This window comes from Heteronotia binoei, chromosome 5 (genome assembly GCF_032191835.1).
Source record: "Heteronotia binoei isolate CCM8104 ecotype False Entrance Well chromosome 5, APGP_CSIRO_Hbin_v1, whole genome shotgun sequence".
Taxonomy (NCBI): Eukaryota; Metazoa; Chordata; class Lepidosauria; order Squamata; family Gekkonidae; genus Heteronotia; species Heteronotia binoei.
Genome location: NC_083227.1, coordinates 103135486 through 103157597, shown reverse-complemented (window position 1 = coordinate 103157597; position 22112 = coordinate 103135486).

Sequence of the window (22112 nt, the reverse complement as noted above, 5' to 3'; positions counted from 1 at the left end):
GGAAAAAAAAGATTCAAAACTGCCTTCGTAATAGCCATAGATTTCAGGGTGATCACATGTTTCCATCATTGGACTGTTGTTGCCAAACCACTCCCTCTACTATCCGCCCCCAGACAAGTAGTTTGTTTTTATTTTAAAATGGTCAGCTTTCCCCAGCTTTCATTTTAAAAATACCCCCACTATTTTAGGACTGTTTAAGAAAGGAAGGGGTTACTGTAATGCCACTGATGACAACACCAAAGATGACAGTGCTCTCCCTTGACAATCCCAATTATTTAAGACCAGGGCTTTTTTTGAGCAGGAACACATAGGAACACAGTTCCGGCTGGCTTGGTGTCAGGGGGTGTGGCCTAATATGCAAATGAATTCCTGCTGGGCTTTTTCTATTAAAAAGCCCTATGTGGAACAATGGTGACATCAGGGGGTGTGGCCTAATGTGCAAATGAGTTCCTGCTGGGCCTTTTGTACAAAAAAAGCCCTGTTTAAGACACATTGCAGAAGAAAATAAACTGACTCCACAACTGTTCAAATGCACAAGGAGGGCAGTCATGAAAGTTTCTGATTAAATATTTTGACTCCTCAATGAAAGACATACTTTTCAGAGGGACAGACTTAGCTGCTGTGAATCATGTAGATTTGATTAAGCCAATAGTGGGAAGATTGCATTTATGTTCTCTTATCTGTTATGGCATTTTATGTTGTCTTTTAACATTGTTAATCACTTACATGGAAATGCTAAGAATGCACCTAGTGAGTCTACAACTGGATGACTGTCTCAAAATGCATTACACAAGCTTATAAGCAAAGTAAACAGCCTCTCCTGTTTACAACAAAATCAACAATTCTTGTTCAGTGGATTTACAGCTTTCTGAACTGCAGGGAGATAAAACGATACGTGGAGGAGAAATGAGTGCTAAATAAATACACTACTTTACAGAACACTTCGGTCACCAGGATCCACAGTCCTTCTATGTTAACAGGTCACCTGGTTTCCTTATAGTAAGTTCCTAGATTGTCCCATTTCATTCCTCTAAACTCTCTTCTTCTCCTGCCATCTTTTCTGGTACAATAATTGTTTGATGATATATTCCAGAGGGTTATCCATGTCAGTCTGCTCCATGGCACTGCAAGTGACATACAGCTGAATCTTATGCATGTTTATGCAGAAGTTAGTCTCCAATAAGTAGACACAGGAATGGATCAAAACCTTTAAAATGTATTGTGTGATAAGCTAGAGACCCTTACAAAAGTTCAAACATTATCTTCTCCTAGAATTAAGTTTCATAAGTTCCCATAGATCATTCCTGTTAAAAGAATGCTTACATCTTTATACCAACATGATTAGCAGTAAGGAAGGTTGGCAGAAATCCTATGGACAATGGTGGCCTGGTGCAGTCTGTGTTCCTTGTCTAAACATTCTAAATTACACCTATGGGCACTGTCCTCTAAAGTACATTATATATTCTAGGTAATCTCCTTAAGGCAGGAACTTGTAAATGATGCAAAATAAGTCAATGAGGGTAGTTTCAGAGGACAGCTACATTCAGCAGTACCCTAAAGCCCATGAAACAATGTAAAGTGAGTTAGGTATCCTTAACTTCCACCGAAATCAACTGAACTTAAAGCTTGGTCACACCTGGGAAAGAAGTGGAGAAGGGAAAGTGTGAGAGCACTCTATTCTACTGTAGCACCTGAGTTGAGATTCCAAGCCCTTCACTGCAGTGGGATCTGTAAACTCAGAAGGCATTCAGGGAGAATGGATCTTATTGCAGTTATGATCCCAGAGCTCCATTTGCACATTAGAAGAGAAGCAGAAAAGATACAGGAGAACAAACCATATGATGTATTGTTCCTGCTCCTTCCTACAGCACATCCCAGCTCAAATTTCAGCCTCCAAACAGAGAGGCCTAATTGATTCCTCCCTGCATCAGAAGCAGAGCCTCACAAGATGGCACCTCTAGAGTCTGTAGAAGACTGAATAGTATTTAAAGACTCTTCAAACCACCCAGCGCCCACACATAAGGATTGTTATGTGGAGTGTTTTGCAAATGATCATGTTTGAATTGCAATTAGACAATGCATAGAAAGCAGCACACTCAAACAGTAAAAAAAGAAAAAGTGCTTTGTATCAAGGGTTTCTGTAAATGGTCTGGGCATGCATATTCATGCACAGTTTTTTCAAAGCTGCCCAAAGCTGCCACACTGGAGGGGGAAAAAGAACTTACAAAAGAAGGGCTTGCCTTGTCTGTCTCAGGGCCTCTGAGAGGAGGCAAACTATATGGCTTGGCTATACCATTCCAACCACTGGTTGTTTTGCTTGCCTGACTCCCAAACGTGAGCAGAGTCAGGATCATCAAGAATTTTACTCTGAATTCCACTTGAATTTCACTTGCATGTTTGCAGTGCCACCCAAAATTGTAGTTCAACCCTGTAAATTTTATGCATGTGCTAATATGAGGAATAAGGTAAGGTAAAGTAGCCCCCTATGCAAACACCAGTCGTTTCTGACTCTGGGGTGACGTCGCATCACAACGTTTTCATGGCAGACTTCTTACGGGGTGGTTTGGCATTGCCTTCCCCAGTCATCTACACTTTCCCCCCAGCAAGCTGGGTACTCATTTTACTGACCTTGGAAAGATGGAAGGCTGAGTCAGCCCTGAGCTGGCTACCTGAACCCAGCTTTCGCCAGGATCAAACTCAGGTCATAAGCAGAGAGTTTGGACTGCAGTACTACAGCTTTACCATTCTGCACCACAGGGCTGCTTATGAGGAATATGAGGAATGCCTCCACCTAAATAATATTACTGATTGCACAGGCGCAAAAGAAGCACATACACTAGCTGGTTTTAAAAGATTTTTGACTGTCCAAGTTGTCAAGCATGGTGAAATTCCATTGATAATTGATTGTTATAGGGTCCTGCCTAACACTGGTCTGTGAAGTATCATGGAAGACCAAGCTCTGCTAGCTCTGCTATTCTTTCCCTCCCCTCTTCTTGCTTTATTGCCTGAAAAGTAGTAGTGAGAAATGAAACTAACTTGAGAAGAAGTAATCAGCACCTTCCCATTCATTCCTGGTAGGGAGTGTGACACATCTGGGGAAAGCAAGGACAGAGGCCTGATAACACTATGGGAATGTAGACATTTATGATAGTTTATGTGTGAGAGCTACCCCGCATCCCCACCCTTTGGAATCCTTTTGAAGTAAGCCTTAAAAGTATTGTATCAATGTATTTGCAGCATTACTCTCAAGAACCTGTTACACAGAAAGTAGGTTTATCAATAAACGTAGACTTTGTATCAACTTCGACTCATCATTGAACCCGCATGCTTGACACAAGTTGAATTTGGGGCATAAGCATTTCAATAATCTGCAATAATTCATCAGCAATGAACAGCCAGTTAGCAGTCATGCTGAATGCTGTCTACTGCATGTAGGCAAAACTGTCAAATCCTATTTGAAGTGAATTGTGAACAAATGAGTAATATCATTGTAGGAGATGCTCAACTCAAGAGCCGGCAGGCATTTCAAGCTGCGTTCCACATGTTATTTGCAGAAATTGAAGCATCCCTCATTGAATTGCAAAAGGTGCTGCAATGGAATTGGTCAGTCGGGTAGAGCTAAACCTAGTTGTGCTCGTTTTACATTCTCAGGAGTATAAAACAGGAGAGCCAGTTTGGTGTAGTGGTTAAGTGTGTGGACTCTTATCTGGAAGAACTGGGTTTGATTCCCCACTCCTTCACCTGCACCTACTGGAATGGCCTTGGGTCAGCCATAGCTCTGGCAAAGGTTGTCCTTGAAAGGGTAGCTGCTGTGAGAGTCCTCTCAGCCCCACCCACCTCACAGGGAGACTATTGTGGGGGAGGAAGGTAAAGGAGATTGTGAGCCACTCTGAGATTCGGAGTGGAGGACGGGATATAAATCCAATATCTTCTTCTTCTTTAGGCCTTAATAGAGGGCCAAATGTAGGGTTGCCAAATCGAACCCCAGAAATATCTGGGGACTTTGGGGGTGGAGCCAGGAGACACTGGGGTGGAGCTAGGGGGAGGGGCAGAAACGCGCCCCGCAGCCTCTTCTCCGCTCGCCGTGCTGCTCCTCCGAGATGGGCTCAGCCTGAGCCCATCTCGGAAGAGCAGCCACAGAGCGGAGCAGAGGCGGCAGCGGCGCGGTGGCCTCTTTTCGCTCGCCGTGCTGCTCCTCTGAGATGGGCTCAGGCTGAGCCCATCTTGGAAAAGCAGCCCGGCGAGCGGAGCAGAGGCGGCAGCGGCGCGGCGGCCTCTTCTCCGCTCACCGTGGCTGCTCTTCCAAGATGGGCTCAGGCTGAGCCCATTTCGGAGGAGCAGCACGGCGAGCGGAGAAGAGGCTGCCACGCCGCTGCCGCCTCTTCTCCGCTCTGTGGCTGCTCTTCCGAGATGGGCTCAGCCTGAGCCCATCTTGGAAGAGCAGCCACGGCGAGCGGAGAAGAGGCCACCGCGCCGCTGCCGCCTCTGGGGTGGAAGCGGAGGTGGGGGTGTGGAGGCGGGCCGGGGGCGTGGCAAGCCGCAAGTCCGGGTCCTAGAAGGGCCCGGATTCGCGGCTCGCCATTCTCCTGGCCTGCCTCGCCCTCCCCTGCGCTGCTGCTGTCTCTTGGCTGCTCCTCCGAGATGGGCTCAGCCTGGGCCCATCTCGGAGGAGAAACTGCGGTGGGCGGGGAGGGGGTGGCAGCGGCGCGGCGGCCTCGCCGGCTCCAGGATCTGGCGGCTCGGCGCCGTTTCCCCCCTCTCCCCCCGCTTCCATTTTTTGGGGGAGCGGGGGAAGAGGGTGGAAATCCTGGGGTCCCCCGCCAGGGCGGGAAGTTTGGGAAGCCTAGCCAAATGTGATGTCTGTTCTTTGCCACTCTTGTTAAAATTCTACTATTCTTGGTATTGGAACCCTATTGTGTGTTTTGGCCTCGTTGACTTTAGCACATTGATTTTGGCCCTCTGACAGCTGTGGGGAAACAGGAAAGTGGTAATAGCGTACCACATAAAGGGCTGAAGAAGCTGAGTGCAGGCCAAATATATGTGAATGGCTCAACACAAAGGAAACTGTTTTAGCCTAAGACGATTGCTATGGGTAAAATTGTTTTCTTACTCTTAACAATCTTTCCTCAAAAAGTTTTCTGTCACAAGAGGTTTGAAAACATGAGGTTACTGTTTAAATAAGACTATGTACACTGCTAAGATTGGGAAAGGAGAAACAGGCTGAAGGAAATGAATAAAATATTTATATCCTAAATACAGAACTACCATCACTTATTTTGCTTTCATCCATTGGTTTTTCTGTCTTTAAAAGATAATAATGAAGCTTTTGATGTTTCTTGAACTCCAGATATCTTATATTTGTAAACCATTTTAAGTCAAAAGGTGGGATGAAAATCTCTTAAATAAATGAACAAACAGTGCTAAGTTTGAGATTTAACACTAATTGGTGGGGAGCTGAAAAAATGGCTCATCTTGTTTGAACCTAGTAGCATGGTAATTTAGGCACTATACCTTCCCCATACATTTAAATATTCCAGCAAGGGGTGGGGAAGAGCCTGGTGGCCAAGCATGTAATGAAAGTGAACTGGTCTGAACAGAAATAGCTGTGATTGCTTGATTGCTGTTCTACAAGTCAGCCAAAAAATACCAGCAATTAAAAAGAAAGAAGTGGAATTCCCAGCATTAATGCTGTGTATCGGTTTGCCTTGGCCACATAATTTTAAGTGGATCACGAGTCATTGAGTTGCTTTTCAGGGGGTCCAGCCAATGGGGAGGTGTGGCTTACAAGTATTCTGGCTGCACCTCCCCCAAACCAGGCTTTTATTGCTGGTTGCTGACACCATGGAATTAGCAGGTTGCCATTGAATTAAGCAGGAATTTTTGGGGCTTCCCTGGACTGGGTCTAGAGGGAGTCCTTTTCCGCCTGTTTTGTGATGTCCTGGTGATAGCTGGGCTAAGGTCCTTATCTAGGCTTCCCAACCCTCCCGCTCTGGCGGGAGTCCCCTGGGTTTGCAGCCTCATCTCCCGGTCTTCAAGAAGTGGGAAGCGGGGGGTGGGGGTGGAGGGGGGGAGAACATACCTGTAGGCTTCATTATAGAGCTCCTGAGCCATTTGTAAAATGTCTGCCGCTTTAAGGCTGGGCAGGGAGCAGGAAGGGCTTGGGAGAACAGCCCCGCCCTTTCTTTTGCTTTCACTTTCACAGCAAGAGTTCTCCGGAAGAAGATCTGGTAAGTGTGTGTGTGTGAGGGAGGGGGCAGGGGATTCCCTGGTTTGGAGGCCCTCCCCCCTTTTAGAAAGCGTGGGGGGGGGAGGGAAATGTCTACTGGGCATTCTATTATTCCCTATGGAGAACGATTCCCATAGGGAATAATAGGGAATTCATCCGTTGGTATTGGGGGCTCTGGGGGGGGGCTATTTTTTGAGGTAGAGGCACCAAATTTTTAGTATAACATCTAGTGCCTCTCCCCAAAATACCCCCCAGGTTTCAAAACGATTGGACCAGAGGGTCCAATTCTATGAGCCCCAAAAGATGGTGCCCCTATACTTCATTATTTCCTATGGAAGAAAGGAATTTTAAAAGGTGTGCTGTCCCTTTAAATGTGATGGCCAGAACTCCCTTGGAGTTCAATTATGCTTGTCACATCCTTGTTCTTGGCTCCACCCCCAATGTCTCCTGGCTCCACCCCCAAAGTCTCCTGGCTCCACCCCCAAAGTCCCCAGATTTTTCTTTAATTGGACTTGGCAACCCTATCCTTATCTTTGACTGTTTAGGCCATAACTAAGTTGACAAGATTAAGGCAGGTTGCTCATGATAGGTAGCAATGACTAGAAAGCACCCCGAGACTTTGAGAGTGATTGAGGGTGTGTCTGGAGCAGTGCATCACTGACTGTGTAGGCATGCCCTTGATGCTGATCAACATCTTTCTGACCCTGGTTCTGATCCTTGCTATTTTAAGGCTCTGATCCATTCCATTGTCTCAAACAGAGATTTGACCTAACTTTGCCCATAAAACGAGTCCAGAGACACATTTAGGGGCGCCTGAAATCATACATGAAAAGCACAATAGTAGCTTAGTGAATGTACCAGTTATAGCCTCAATCTCATCAATCCAAAGTTGCAACATATAACAACGGTGCAAGTTGCAACATATAACAACGGTGCTTCAGTCTTTGCCATGTAGGCCTCAATGGCTGCCAGAATATACAGAGAAACAAGAAATGGCCATTGCTGCTTGAACTGCCAGTTTGGTGGAATGTGAAATACAGGGAAACTGTGAAATAAGAGAATGAACTAGGATCTCCAGGTAGCAATATTGGGAGACCTGTTCAATTGGTTTTCCATCTATTTTCCAATGATATATGCACTGAACAGATTCAAATTTCAAAACTTTAGTTTTATTTTAGTTTATAGAAAGTTTCTCCACCCAACAATAGTTGGGAAAAATCTTCAACATTTTCCTGAGGCTAATAATTGATTTTGATAGGAGAACTGTATTGTTTGCAAACAACAGTACTGGAATTCTTTTCGGTGATGAAGAATTAAAACTTGAATCCAATAGATGATTCTTCAGATCATTTCAATACAGACTGAATAATTGAGGAGCAAGAACACTGCCTTGCATAACTCCATGCTGCAGCTGAATATTATTCTTTGACAGCTCTCCTTTCTCTCTAGCTATGCGAGTCCAAATTAAAATTATGAATTTTAACAGCTGTTGATCAGTGGAGGTTTCCTCTAATTTTCTCCAGAGGCGTCCCAAGGACATGGTATCAAAAATAACTATTAAGATAGATGATGTATAAAAGTCCAGAAACAACTGTGAGTATTATATAGGCTAAAAAGATTAAAAACATTCCAAATTAGGTTTGTTGCCTTGACTTCCCAGTCTCCATTTTGTTGGTATTTATCTCTAGTTCTGATCTGTTACTAATTTGCTTAGTGTGTCAGACTCATTAAGTCCTGGCACATTCTTGTTTTGGAGTTATTCTGGAGGATATCTGCAGGACAGAGGAGTCAGGTGTGGCATGGAAATAGGCAGAAGTAGACTGCTTTACTTGACTGAATTTTAGTCAAGAACGTGTGTCTGTTGTCTTACCTTAGCCTGCCTAACAGCTTCCCTGATTATCTCAACCTGTAACTTTTACTTTTTGACTGTTACTCCTGAAGCTGACATTTCTCCTATCTCTGGTGCTGATCCTTCCTGCTTTCTTTAGTTGAAAAGCCTTCCACTGGGAAAGCTTCCTCCTGCAACAACACAAAGACTTGCTTCTGACATCCCCTGTCTCTTTGCCAGTTTGAGAAATCAAACTTTAGTTTCTTTTACAAGTAGGAGACCCACAAGGACTTGCAGGAGGCATCTCACATTCTCATTTCCCACTATTTCCCTTTCCCTTCCCTCAAAGCCCCCATTGCTTCTTGCCCTTTCCTGCTTTTCTCCTTCCCAACCACCAGTGAACCTATCTTTATCTGCCTGCTGTCTTCAGCTTCTCTTTCTTCATACCACCAGCATGGGAAAATTCTGGCTGAGCTGAGCAGCGCTGATCACCAGGCCCAATTGCCTAGTGGAGACACCATGAGGATTTGCAGAGGGTACCTAACTTACCTTTTATCTGCCTTCCATCTTCAGCGATATTATTTATTTACTTCTATAACAGCACGCCTTGCGATCTCACTGGATTGCTTCTATATGCGGCTTATGGTTACCCCAGCCCCTCTTCCGCTTCAGTTCTTCCTTTTGAATTTTACCTCATGACTATGAAACGCAAGGGGTGGGTGTAATATGGATTTCTCAGTACTAGTCTCTTCAGGGTTTTTGTTTTGCTTTCAGATGGATATAAACTCAGTTTGTAGGTAGGGGATCACAGCGGCTTAGATAGCTTTCCCAATATACTGGCACCAGAGAACTTTAAAGTAAACCACAGAAATTTATTAACGTACACACACCGTCTTCAACTGGGGAATGGGAAATATATACATGGGCTATATTGTATCTCAAGCAGTTAACAGTTTCTTCGTAGTTCAGGCTTTATAATATCAAGTTCACTTAGGTCTCTCAGTTTCACAGATCATACAGATTCCACTCTCCAACACTAGTTTGGTGTAGTGGTTAAGTGTCTGGACTCTTATCTGGGAGAACCGGGTTTGATTCCCCACTCCTCCACTTGCACCTGCTGGAATGGCCTTGGGTCAGCCATAGCTCTGGCAGAGGTTGTCCTTGAAAGGGCAGCTGCTGTGAGAGCCCTCTGCAGCCCCACCCACCTCACAGGGTGTTTGTTGTGGGGGAGGAAGGTAAAGGAGATTGTGAGCCGCTCTGAGACTCTTCGGAGTGGAGGGCGGGATATAAATCCAATATCTTCTTCTTCTTCTTCTTATTCTAGGTTGGCCTCTTGGGTACAATGTGCCAAGTCCCTTAAGTCGACTGGTGTCTCTTCTCCCAGCCCTTCAGACTTCTAGACCCACATCTTTCCCTCAACCACCTCTTTAGCTCTTAAGAGAAGTGTATCTGTGTCTGTGACCTCTCAAGTCTTTTACTGTGACTCTTCTCTAGTCACACACAGCCCCGTGGCTGTCTAAATAGAGTGAACAGTGAGCTTTGCTTCTCTCGAAGACTCTCCTCAGCTCCTGTCTCAGCTCCTTCTCAGACCAACTGCTCTCTTCAGCAGTCTCCCTCAGACTCTGTCAGACACTCACTGCCCTCAGCCGTTAGCTGTCAATCACTTCTGAGAGTTCCGAGCACTCTGGCCCCCACCCTCAGGTCACCTGACGCAGGCTCTATGCATCCTTAGCTTTTTTTTAACCCGTTCATTACCGTCACAACTTCATTTATACCCTGCCCCTCCTTCCAGTGAAGACACCAAGCAGCTTACCTCATTCTTTCCTCCTCCATTTAGCTTTACAACAATCCTGTGAGAACATGTGACAAGTGCAAAGACACCCAATAAGGTTCCATGCAGAATGGGGATTTGTACCTGGATCTCCAAGATTCCAGTATAAAACTCCCCAAACTCCATCCTCCTCAGGCTCCATCCCCAAAATCTCCAGATGTTTTCCGACATATAAGCCATTCTGGAAGACACTGACACTCAGAAAAGGATAAGTAGTGCCTTGCTTTGCTTTCTTTGTTGCCTCTTTTTTCCTTTCTTCTTCTGAGCTTCATATTGCACAAGGAGTTTTATGGTGGAACAGGAACTATGTACAAGTATTGTAGTGTTACAGGTATGGTGAATATTTTAATATTTTGTGCTGTAATGCATTTGAATCCTGATTTGATGGTATGCCTGTGTCCCTGTTCTCACTCAATACACTACTTTGATTTTTCTTCTACATTTCAGCCTCCATTTTCCTTTCCATCTTTGTTTCAGAGCTTTGTCCGCTTGTTTTAAGGATTCCCTGAAAGGTTAATTAACTTATTTCCTTTATAAAGATGTTAAAGCCTAAACCTGATGGAGTACAAGAGAGGTTTCTCTCTTGTGCTTGGCTTCTCCATCTGGACTCAAGTAAGAAGTAGGCTCCATTTACACAGACATACATCTATCATACACGTCTTTTCAAGTACTGATGGTTAACAGTTTGCACAAGAATTTTATATGTTGACTTCAGATCCTGTGGCGAGGAAGATAGTGATGTGAAGGGAGACTTTTTTCCCAAGACTCTCTCTACAGTGATCTATGGCTTTGATTTAGTGAGATTTACTGGAGTTGTTATTCATGGTTTGGATAAATGCCAGTGCTATAGGAGGTACCTATACAAGAAATTTGTTCTTCAATATACAGTTACTTTGGCTTACAGACCTTAAGGAGGTTGTCACCATTTACTGCTCATCTCAAAGGAAACCTGTACTACTATGTGTAGAAAATAGCAAGTCAGTCAACTAGATTTTATACAAAACCTCTTTCATACATAAACCTGCAAGCACATAAAAGAGAGGCCAGTATTCATGCTGCTCAAGGAAAGCAAGCCAAGATTCATTCCTTTCAAAAAATTCAAGGTTGCTTTTAATAATAGTAAACATCTGAAAAACTATTACGGTACATCTAGGATGGACGATTTAAAGGAGAGGCCAGGATCAGGTGCACATATCCCCTTAAGGGGGTAGAACACCACAGCAGTTGAGCAATCTCAATACTGTGCTTGGGATAAACACAGAAGAAACATGATTTATGTGGAATTTGAGGCTTTGCTGTCTTTTAGGAAAAGTGGCCCATTTGATTTCCCTATGTTCTGGCTCTTCTTTAAGGCAAGACCTTGAAGCTGTTTTCAATCCACTTTGAATAAATCAATGTCACTGGGAGACTGTAGTTCAGGGGTGGCCAGACTGTGACTCAGGAGCAACATGTGGCTCTTTCACACATATTATGTGGCTCTTGAAGCCCCCATTGCAGTGTCAGCAAGCTTGGAGAAGGCATTTGTCTCTGAATCACTTCTCCAAGCCAAGCCACTGGCAGCTTGGAAAATGCATTTAAAGTTGCTTTCTTTAAACATCTCCTCCCTCCCCCTCCCCATCTATTTTTCTTCCTTCCTTCCTTCCTTCCTTCCTTCCTTCCTTCCTTCCTTCCTTCCTTCCTTCCTTCCTTCCTTCCTTCCTTCCTTCCTTCCTTCCTTCCTTCCTTCCTTCCTTCCTTCCTTCCTTCCTTCCCATCTGATGTTTATTCTTTGTGGCTCTTATGTTAAGCAAGTTTGGCCAGTACTGGTGTAGTTCAGAAAGCTGACTTTTCTTGCAGCTTGTTTTCCCTCAGAAAAGTTAATTCTGTATGGTCCAGCCTCACAAAGCGTGGTATTCCCATAAGTGAAGAAGAAGATATCTGGGTTTGTATCTGTAACCTTCCAATCTCTGAAGGGACTGAGAGGAATTCTGTTACAGCTACTGGATGTGACATAAGAAACCAATATCCAAACATAAGATCCCACCTGCATCTAAATTTGAATGCCAAGTGAATGACCTTGAATATTTTGAATATTCAAGGACTGAAGGTAGATCTTGCATTTTTCACAGAACTACATGTAGCTCCAGTGACCATGGAAATATAATTTCCAAGTACTGAATATAGAAATTTCCAGATTGTTTTACTGTTGGGTCCCATACCTGACCATACCTGGGGTGAAACAGTTGCCACTGAACTGGGTTGCTACCACAGCATGCTCAGAGAGACATATCAGCAGTAAGGCTGCCACCACAACTACAGGTGCCCTATTAGCTAAATAAGAGCCCAGTGGTGCAGAGTGTTAAAGCTGCAGTACTGCAGTCCTAAGCTCTGCTCACGACCTGAGTTCGATCCCCGGTGGAAGCTGGGTTTTCAGGTAGCTGGCTTGAGGTTGACTCAGCCTTCCATCCTTCCGAGGTCCGTAAAATGAGTACCCAGCTTGCTGGGGGGAAAGCGTAGATGACTGGGGAAGGCAATGGCAAACCACCCCGTAAAAAGTCTGCTATGAAAATGTTGTGAAAGCAACATCACCCCAAAGTCGGAAACAACTGGTGCTTGCACAGGGGACTTTTCTTTTCGTGTTAGCTAAATGGGGAAGACATTGCCATGGAAGTAGAGATATGACTCTGGTTTCTGGAGTCTCACAGGAGCTAGGGAACTCTCAAAGGTGTCTGCAGGATTCTAAAGGTAGGCAGGTTTACGGCAAGGAGAATCTTGCATGTCTCCACCAACAGTTAGGACAGCGGAAAGTGGAGAGAGAAGAGGAATAGGGTTAAGCTTATGCTCTTCCTTACCTGGTAGAAAGAGAGGAGCAGAGACCAAAGGGGTCTTGGGACTCTCCTTCCTGAAACATGCATCCTTAGACATCGACAGGACTTTTGTCTTTAGTCAAGGCTGTCTGATGGTTCATTCCCTGAACTGCCATCCACGAGTTGAGTAATTTTCAGACTGTATGCTGAGGCACACTGGTGTGCTACAAAAAACCCCAACAAATTTATTTTTTTAACAAAACTAAATGCTCCAGTGAGCCCACAGTACTTATCCATGGAGCGGGCCACCCACTTTGGGTGTGGTCAGACAGGCAGGTTGCCATGGCAGGATCTTGGCTTTAAATAAGCCATGTGAGTTTGGAGTAGTTTATGTTGATCAGACAATGTCCCTTAAACCGGCATCATAGTGCCACGGGCCTGTGGTTGCTCGTCCACATCGTGGCAACCATGGACCTATGGCTGGGTTGATGAATTTTTTAAATTGCCGCTGTGCATTGCACAGAAGCAGACAAGTGCACATGCACTCCTGGCTGGTTCTATGGGGTGCTAAAGTGCACCTCAGAGTGGGGTTGGGGGGAAAAGGACGCACCAGAAACAGAGTGAAACAATCACACCGCTCATGTGTCTCCATGGTGTGCTGGGGCAATCAGATGCCCTGAAACCTGTCATGGAAGTGCTTTGTCAGAGAAACCACCCAAATTTGCTGGTGGCTATTTAATTCTCATGGGAATTGTTTTAGCATGAGGTAAGGACAAGTGGGGCATGGAGGCCAGATGTGCGTGTGTGATCATGTTCATTTAATCCAGAGGGGCGGGGTGGCTATGGTGGGCCAAACATCATCAGATCACACTCTATGGCTGTGGTCAGACACACCATTAAACCTGTCAGCAAGGCACTCCTGATTTAGTCCACCCTTATTCTAAATGCAGTTGTTTGATCACGCATCCTGACAGTCATCTGTCTTGCCGTGTGCTTGTTCTATCATTGAATGATCAGACAGCCTGGCCCAGCAGCGTGTTTTTTTTGGGGGGGGGGGGTTAAATCCTTTGCGCAAGCACACAAACAACAAATTGAAGGACCACGCGGATCAGCATCGATGCTGATTGGCTCATCCATGAAGGGACTATTTTCTTTTAATGAGAACTAGTCAATGACTTGGAAACTCCATAATTTCAACCCCCCAAAATAAATGAAAGCTTTTGTGGTTTTTAAAAATGGTTTTCTAGCACTGCTCAAGGCGACAGCATGCCTCTATTTCTATTGCATTTTGCCAAATATGTGTTTATGCGTGCATCGCTAATCTTTTTTTTAAAAAATGGTGCTGAATTAGGCTGACCAGAACACCAGTTGCAGTGGCATAATAACGCAGGGTCGATCAGACATGGAAAATCTGTTTGTGTCCCGTAATCATTCATTTTTGGACCGGACTTTGTGTGCTGTCAAATTAGACTGGAAGTAAGTTGGGGCAAGTTGCCTGTGACTCACTGACCATTCCCAGATGTTGCTATCTGGACGTGCACTTAAAATCTGACAGATCCAAGTGGGCAGCCATGTTGGTCTGAAGCAGTTGAACAAAGCAGGAGTCAAGTGGCACCTTTAAGACCTATTGATACCTGATCCCCTCGTCTTACATTCTGAATAAAACTTGGTTGGTCTTAAAAGTGCACTTGACTCCTGCTTTGTTAAAATCCGATAGGCATCCATGGCTATGTCAGATGTAAATGCATGTCTGACCGCAGTTTATGTCTCTGCATGATTTAAAGCTCTTTCTAATCAACTTCCTCTGTTGGGCAGGTAACTATCTCACATCCCTAGAATAAGTATCACACTCTAACAGGAAACCTTTTGGGTGTAATAGTTAATTATACCTCAATTTTTAACAGAAATGTGGTTTTCCCCTTATTTTATATTTGAGTCCATCATGTATGACTCTTTCTCTCAAAGTTGCTTCAAATTACATTTTTGAAGACTAATGGAGCAATCCTGTCCTCCAGCTAGCACCTGCTGGGTAGTGAAAGAAGTGACCCCAAGTCCCCTGTGTCATTCACTGTTATGCTTGTCCACTACAAGGGCAAAAAAAAAATAGAGTTGGCAGCAAAGGAATGGGCCTTTGCTAACCCTCCCCCCCTCCCCAGTTTGCTCAGAGGTCACCATAATCCTGATTATTACATTGTAGCTGCAGAAGAAACACTGGAGTAAGTGCAGAGCCACACGCTACCCCTCCCCCCACCAATTTCCCTGCCTCCATATTGGCAATAGTGTTCCCAACACTTGGCAAACACTGGGAGATGGTGCCTGGGGAGGACATGATAGCACTTTGAGGTAATGTTCTAGTCTTCCCCCTAGTTTCTGTGGTATTTACCTTAGAGAGTGGGGATAATTCCTAGAATGCCACTATATGGAGGCCATTTTTGTCAATTCCTTGGAAGGTGGGGTAATAGGAAGCTTAATTTTCCTAACAGTGACAGACTCTGAAGTTAACCAAAGAAAGGGCTTTTTTCAGAAGTGGCACCTCAACCACAGAATGCCCTTCTTCCACTTAAGGGGAGTGGAAAAATCACCTCTGCCTACATAGGATTGCCAATCTCCAGGTGAGGCCTGGAAATCTCCTGAAATTACAACTGATCTCCACATAATAGAGATCAGTTCCACTGGAGAAAATAGCTGTTTTAGGGGGTAGACCAGGGGCATCAAACTCATTTGTTATGAGGGCTGGAACTGACATAAATGAGACCTTGTTGGACTGGGCCATGTTGGGCCAGGCCATGTGTGTACCTATTTAAGATTACGTAGCAGAGATACAAACTTTTTAAAGGACACAGACAAACAAGATTAAAGATTTTTTTTTTTTTAAACCTTAAAACATGCTTAAAACATTAGCACTTGTTGGTCTTAAAGGTGCTTTCTTTATATTTCCCCTGTGGGATCCAGGGGACTGAGCAAAGAAAGCTCTGGCTCTTTCCCTCCCTCCCCAGGGGACCAGGAGGGGGAGGAGCCTCAACCAATTGATAAAATTGAGGTTTTGCTCTGCAGCTCCTGTGCAATTGAGCAAGCCTTGCAAAGCAAGCTGAGATGTAGAAGGAAGTAAGAGAGAGGAAGAAGGAAGCAGACAAGAGCCAGTTGCTTGGAGGCCTGATAGGAGCCCTCTGGGGGCCTGATTTGGCCCCCAGGCCGCATGTTTGACACTCCTGGGGTAGACGCTACAGGATGATACCCTCCTGAGGTTCCGCTCTTCTCCAAACACAAAGAAATGGGCAGGTAAACACCACTCATCTTCTCAGAATCCTTATGTCACCAGTCTAGGGATGCCAGCTCTGTGTTGGAAAATAGCTGGGAGGGACTTCAATGTTAGGGTTGCCAGCCTCCAGGTGACACCTGAACATCTCCCACTATAGCTATTTATCTCCAGATGACCAAGATTAGTTCTCCTAGAAAAAATGGTTGCTTTGGAGGGGGGACTCTATGGCATTAGACACTGCTGAGGTTTTTCCCCTTTCCAAACCTTAGCCAATCCTGAGAAGCCTGATAAAACTGACACTTTCTGCCAGTTTCATCACCACTTTTGAAACTAAATGATGGAGCAACAGCAAACACTCAGCTTTCTTAATTTATTAGTTAATTTTTAATCTGAAAATTTAAGGGCAGACACTTTGACTCGATAAGGAAATACCATAGTGCCCAAATAAAAGTTTTTCTGTTTCTTGTCCATTTTTGCACAGGATTATCCCAGCCTGTTTCTGAACAATTTGTGGTAGGCCCAGAACTCTTGCAGGCCACCTACTAACAAGGGGAATGAATTTACCTTCTGCTGCTGTCCACAAGGGCTAGTTGTCCTGAGGGCTTCTGGGTTAGCCTCTTAAAGGGGCAGCACACAACAGTGGTGATAGGAACCAGGCAGCTGGAGAAGCTGGGTCACAATACAATAGGCAACAGTGTAATAAGTGCCTTTTCCAGTGTGGACAGGGTTGCCAACACTAGACTGGGAAAATCCTGCAGATTTTTTGGGGGGTGGAGCCTGGAGAGGGCTGGGCTTAGGGAGGGGAGATGCCCTAGAGTTCACACGCCAAAGCAGCCATTTTCTTCAGAGGCACTTATCTGTGTAGTCTGGAGGTCAATTATAATTCTGGGAGATCTCTGGATCCCATCTGAAGGGTGGCAGCATTAACTGCACATTAGACAATAACGCTAAAATCAGTTCCATCTGATGGGGGTGGGGGGGGCTGCACTTCATGTACAGTGGTACATTAGCAATCTTAAAAACCATGGTAAATTAGCATTCTGAAATATAAATTAAATTAGCATTCTTAAATAGAAAAGGATGATCCATTTGGCAGGAGTGTTGTCTAGATTCCCTCATGTCAGTATCAGCAAAAACTGACTAGTGTGAAATTGCATCAGGTTAAAATACAGTGTGAATGAGTTACATGTGGGGCTTGGCATCAACAGAAATGTGACTACAAAACCAATATCAGCATCCAAAAATACACTTGAGGACAAAACCCTTTCTGTTTCCTTTAAAAAGAATCTTTTTAACACTTAAATAGTGCTCTACTAAATCTATAAACTCCAGAGTCAATGTCTGTCTTTCACAAGGAACAGAGTATGCTTTTGCTGGCAAGGCTGTATGCAAAGGGAACTGGGAAGGAGGTGACAGCAACTTAACCTTTCTTCTGAGCTAGAAGTCCAAGCCAAGGCAATACCAATGGGACCTTTGCAGAAAAGCTTGTGCAGCTGCAGAACACAGACCTTTTCCTGGCCCCTCGGTATGAGGATCCTGTTATTCTGCCTGCAAGGAGAGAAGCAGCAGGCCAACAATAGGAAGGTTTATAACATGCTGAAGAAATACATTCCCCCCCCTTTTAAAAAATGTGTTTGCTTTTAGTTCTACTCTCCTACTCACCGCCTCCAGGCAGCATGATTACCAACCACCGTATGGGCTTCATTAAGCCTTTCTCAATGCAAACTTCAACAGTTTTCTGGCACAAGGTCCAAAGGAACCCAGGAAAGGATGAAGTGCAGCAACAAAATGGAAACCTCCATTTGCTTCTTGTTGGGTGGCCTCTCAGAGAGGTGCTTGACTTGTATTTTGAACGTCATGTTATCATTTTCTAGAATAAAAGCTTTCTAGTTATTTTTCCTCTAAATATAAATAATAATCTAAGACAAAAAATTATTTTCTGTGGAGAGAAGTGTATGCTTCCTGCATGCTGACTGCATTGCTCCCTATCTTCTACTGAATAGACAACTGATCTCCTAAATAGACAATTGATTTCTCTGTGTATCCATTGAGGATCACAATTGATCTCCTTTTACACTACTACTGGTTAGAAACAATCAGTGAATACATCACATTATAAGTGTCCTTTGATAGGGTTGCCAGGTCCCCCAAAGCCACTGGCAGGTAGGATTGCCAGATGCAGGCTGGGAAACTCCTGGAGATTTGGGAATGGAGCCTGGGGAGGACAGGGACTTCATTTGAGGAACAATGCCACAGAGTTCACTCTCCAAAGCATTCATTTTCTCCAGGGAACTGATCTCTTTAGTCTGGAGGCAAGCTGTAATTCTAGGGGATCCCCAGGTCCCACCTGGAGGCTGGCATTCTTATTTTGCAATCTCTAGAAGGCTCAGCTAGACTATACGTATGACTCCAGTCAGGTTGGGGGTCCTCCAGTCTGACTCACCATCAGGGCATAATGTTTTCAGATACTGCAACATGGATGGAGGAGGAACTTCAGCCTTCCTGTGCTGTTTTCTTGAGTCAAAATAGCCAAGAATTGGCCTGTTTTCTCTTCTGTAGGGGTCCACTTGTACTGGCCTGATTCGTGTCACATGTTCTGTGTCTCTGTCTCATTCGGCCATGCAGATTATCCATAGCCCTTCTATCATTGTTTACTTTACTTTGATATTGTAAACTGTCTAACCAGTCTTGGCCTCAGGGAATTTACAGTTTTGTTCTTGTGTACTGGGGTTCAACTTTGATCCTAGGATCTGAATTACAAAGCTTGCAAACAACATTACTCTGCAGTGATTCAGAAGCTTGCAAGACAGGAGAGCAGGAGAAAAGGCTTTTCCAGAAAAAAATGGCTTAACACTGCACTACAAACTAAATGCAAATAGGTCACATTGTTTCTGAAATGGTAAAAGAAAATCTGTTGGCCAAGTTTACCTCACAGGGTTGTTGTGAGGATAAAATGGATGGGAGGAGGAGGATGTAGGTCACTTTGGGTCTCTGTTGGGGAGAAAGGCAGGGTAAAATGAATTAAATAAACAATAAATTGACAGCCAAAATGGTTTGCGCAGGTAATGTGAAAGGTATCTGCCCTTAGGCAGATGGGGTAGGAAAAACTGACAGTTGGACTAAAATAAATACAATCTTAAAAGCTAAAGCATTACTATGATACTTTTTTAAAAAGAAAAGAAAAATCTTCTGCTTTTAATCGCTTGTTTTGCTAACTTCTGAACACACCTTAAAAGCTCAATTTGTAATCATGAGTCAGAGGTGATTTTACAATTGGACTTTTCTTTTAATGCTGGGATGCACTTGGCCAGGCAACAGGAATGGAAAGCTGTTTGTATGATGAAAGCTGGAGATTATTGGATTTTTTCTAAGCAAATGCAAGCACTGGAGTCTTTCTCCTACCCGCAGGCCCTTTAAAAGACTTTGAGAACCCCCCCAAGACTGAATGCTCATATGAGAATGACTGCTCCTCGGACTGCTTCTTTCTGACACCTGTTTACCTGTCTTGTGGCTCTATTTTCAAATGACATTTGAGAAACACTATAAGACACAAATAAAGGAAGGAATGGGAGTATCCATAAAACAGGCAGTCCAATATAAATAACTCTGCTGCACTATATCTATTCAGGAATATATATCTGCCCCAGCTCCACAACAACCCAGGTTCAGGGGATACTAACATGTTGGGCCACTCTTGTTCATAATATCATTGTCAGATAGTATCACTCACTACAGAGGGATTTTAAGTGCATTCTTATAGACTTGCCACTGGATCCTTATTTTAAGGAAATGTTCCTTACTTAGTATTAATAACAATACAGCTAGAAAGGATACACCATAAACTGCAAAAAGCAACTTTAATAAATTAACAGGATTATATAGTCTAACAAAATGGAATCTCATTTCTTACAGTCTCACAAAGCATTTTTCTATTGTAGAGCTATTTGGATGGCAATCCTAGACTAGGGATGTGCAAAAAAAAAAATCGGTATTACACAGATTCGGAAGTATACGGGGGGAGAAAATTCGGAATCCCCGTATACTGTCAAATACCGCATTCGGAATAGCCGCATATACAGTAGATGCGCGGCTATTTCCGAATATATGGCCCTATTATACCCTATGGGCCATTGAAATCAATGGCAAATAGGGTATATTTGAAGCTGCCTGGAAGGAGGGGGCTTGAGGGAGAGCCCCCAAATTTGCAGGAGACCTGCAGGGGACTCTCCCCTACAAACCCCCCAAGTACCAAAAAGATTGGGCCAGGGGGTCCAATTCCTGGGGCACCCAAAGCCAAACCTAACTTCACAACAGAGAATCTCTATAGGACCCAAATGCACTATATACATCTATCTACTCTATAAAGCCTGCAACACAAAACACAATCTGCTCAAGGTCTGCTCTGCAGACCTGGTTGCAGCAAACCCAGATGCCAGCACTCCAGTCCTGCCCTAAAGAATGTGGGGAGAGCTGGCCAAGCACAACAAGCATGCTGGCTCTGGGTCTCTCACCCAGGTGCCAGCTTCCCTGCCACAGAACACACAATCTACAGATGCCAGCTCTCCAGCCCTTCCCCAAACAACATGGGGAGAGCTGGCCAACCACAACAAGCCTGCTGGTTCTGGGTCTCTCACCCAGGTGCCAGCTTCCCTGCCACAGAACACACAATCTACAGATGCCAGCTCTCCAGCCCTGCCCCAAACAACACGGGGAGAGCTGGCCAACCACAACAAGCCTGCTGGTTCTGGGTCTCTCACTCAGGTGCCAGCTTCCCTGCCACAGAACACACAGTCTACAGATGCCAGCTCTCCAGCCCTGCCCCAAACAACACGGGGAGAGCTGGCCAACCACAACAAGCCTGCTGGTTCTGGGTCTCTCACCCAGGTGCCAGCTTCCCTGCCACAGAACACACAATCTACTCTATAAAAACAAGAAAGTGACCCAGCACACACAGCCCACACCAACCAGAGGTAATTTTAAAAAAAACCAAAACAAAACCAGCAGAATCACAAAAGGCCAAGTGAAAAAGTGGCCTTTTCACCAACAAGAAAGCTCAGGCCAAATAAGTCAACAACACCCCCCCGCCCTAAAACCTGAACCAGGAAAATGGGGACAAAAGTGGCCTTTTAAACAATGGAAATTAGGCCAAACAGCACCCCCCCACAAGAACCAGAAGAGAAGAGTAACAGCAGCAGCACAACACAGCAGCAACAAATCAAACAGTAAACAAATCAAACAGTACTTTTAAAACAGTAAAAAAATAACTTTTAACAATACAGGAACTTAGGAAATTAGGCCAAACAGCACCCCCCCCCCCGCAAGAACCAGAAGAAAAGAGTAACAGCAGCAGCACAACACAGCAGCAACAAAACAAACACTGAATACTTTTAAAGCAGTAAAAAACTCAAGTTTTAACAATACAGGAACTTTGCCAACTCCCCCCCCAACCCCCCCTTCACCCTAACCCCAAGAAATCCAAGCCACCCAAATCAGGAGAAGTAAAAGGACACTGCACTTTTAAAAGTCCTCTCACTAAATTAAGATATGGGCAAATTAGCAACCCCCCCCACCCCAGGCCCCCACCCCCAGCAGAACCTAACCCCAACCCCAAATAGGCTACCCACCCAGTACTCACCCACCCAAATCTGGATAAGTAAAGGGACTCTAGTCCTTTTACCAACAAAAACTAAAACAAGAAGAACCCCAAAACTGTCTTACCTTGTCTTCTCTACTCCAGGGAAGTTGGTAAGGCTGAGTGAGAGAGCAGCAGGCACTAGCTGAAGCCAAGGGCCAGCCAGCAGCAGCACAATCTCTCACACCAACCAACATACACCAACACAGCAGCAATGGAGGAGTCCAGCCAGGAAGACTCCTTAAAAAGGTTCTCTGGCCCTACAGAGAGCAATTTCAAAAAATAGCACTGCTCTCTGATTGGCCAGACAACAGTGCTTACTTGGATACCCAAGTAAGCAAAAGATCAAAATAACAACAATGTAGCTGATGGCTGGGCCATCAGCTACACAACAGCCCTGCAAAGCATGCATTTGCAATGCATTTTGCAAATGCATGCTTTGGATTGGCTGCTGGGGCTCCTCTTCCCCCTCCCCCCCCCGATCCCAGGGAGGCTATGGGAGAGGCGGGACAAGGCTACTAAAGGCGGAAAAGTAGGCAAGCAGCTCCCC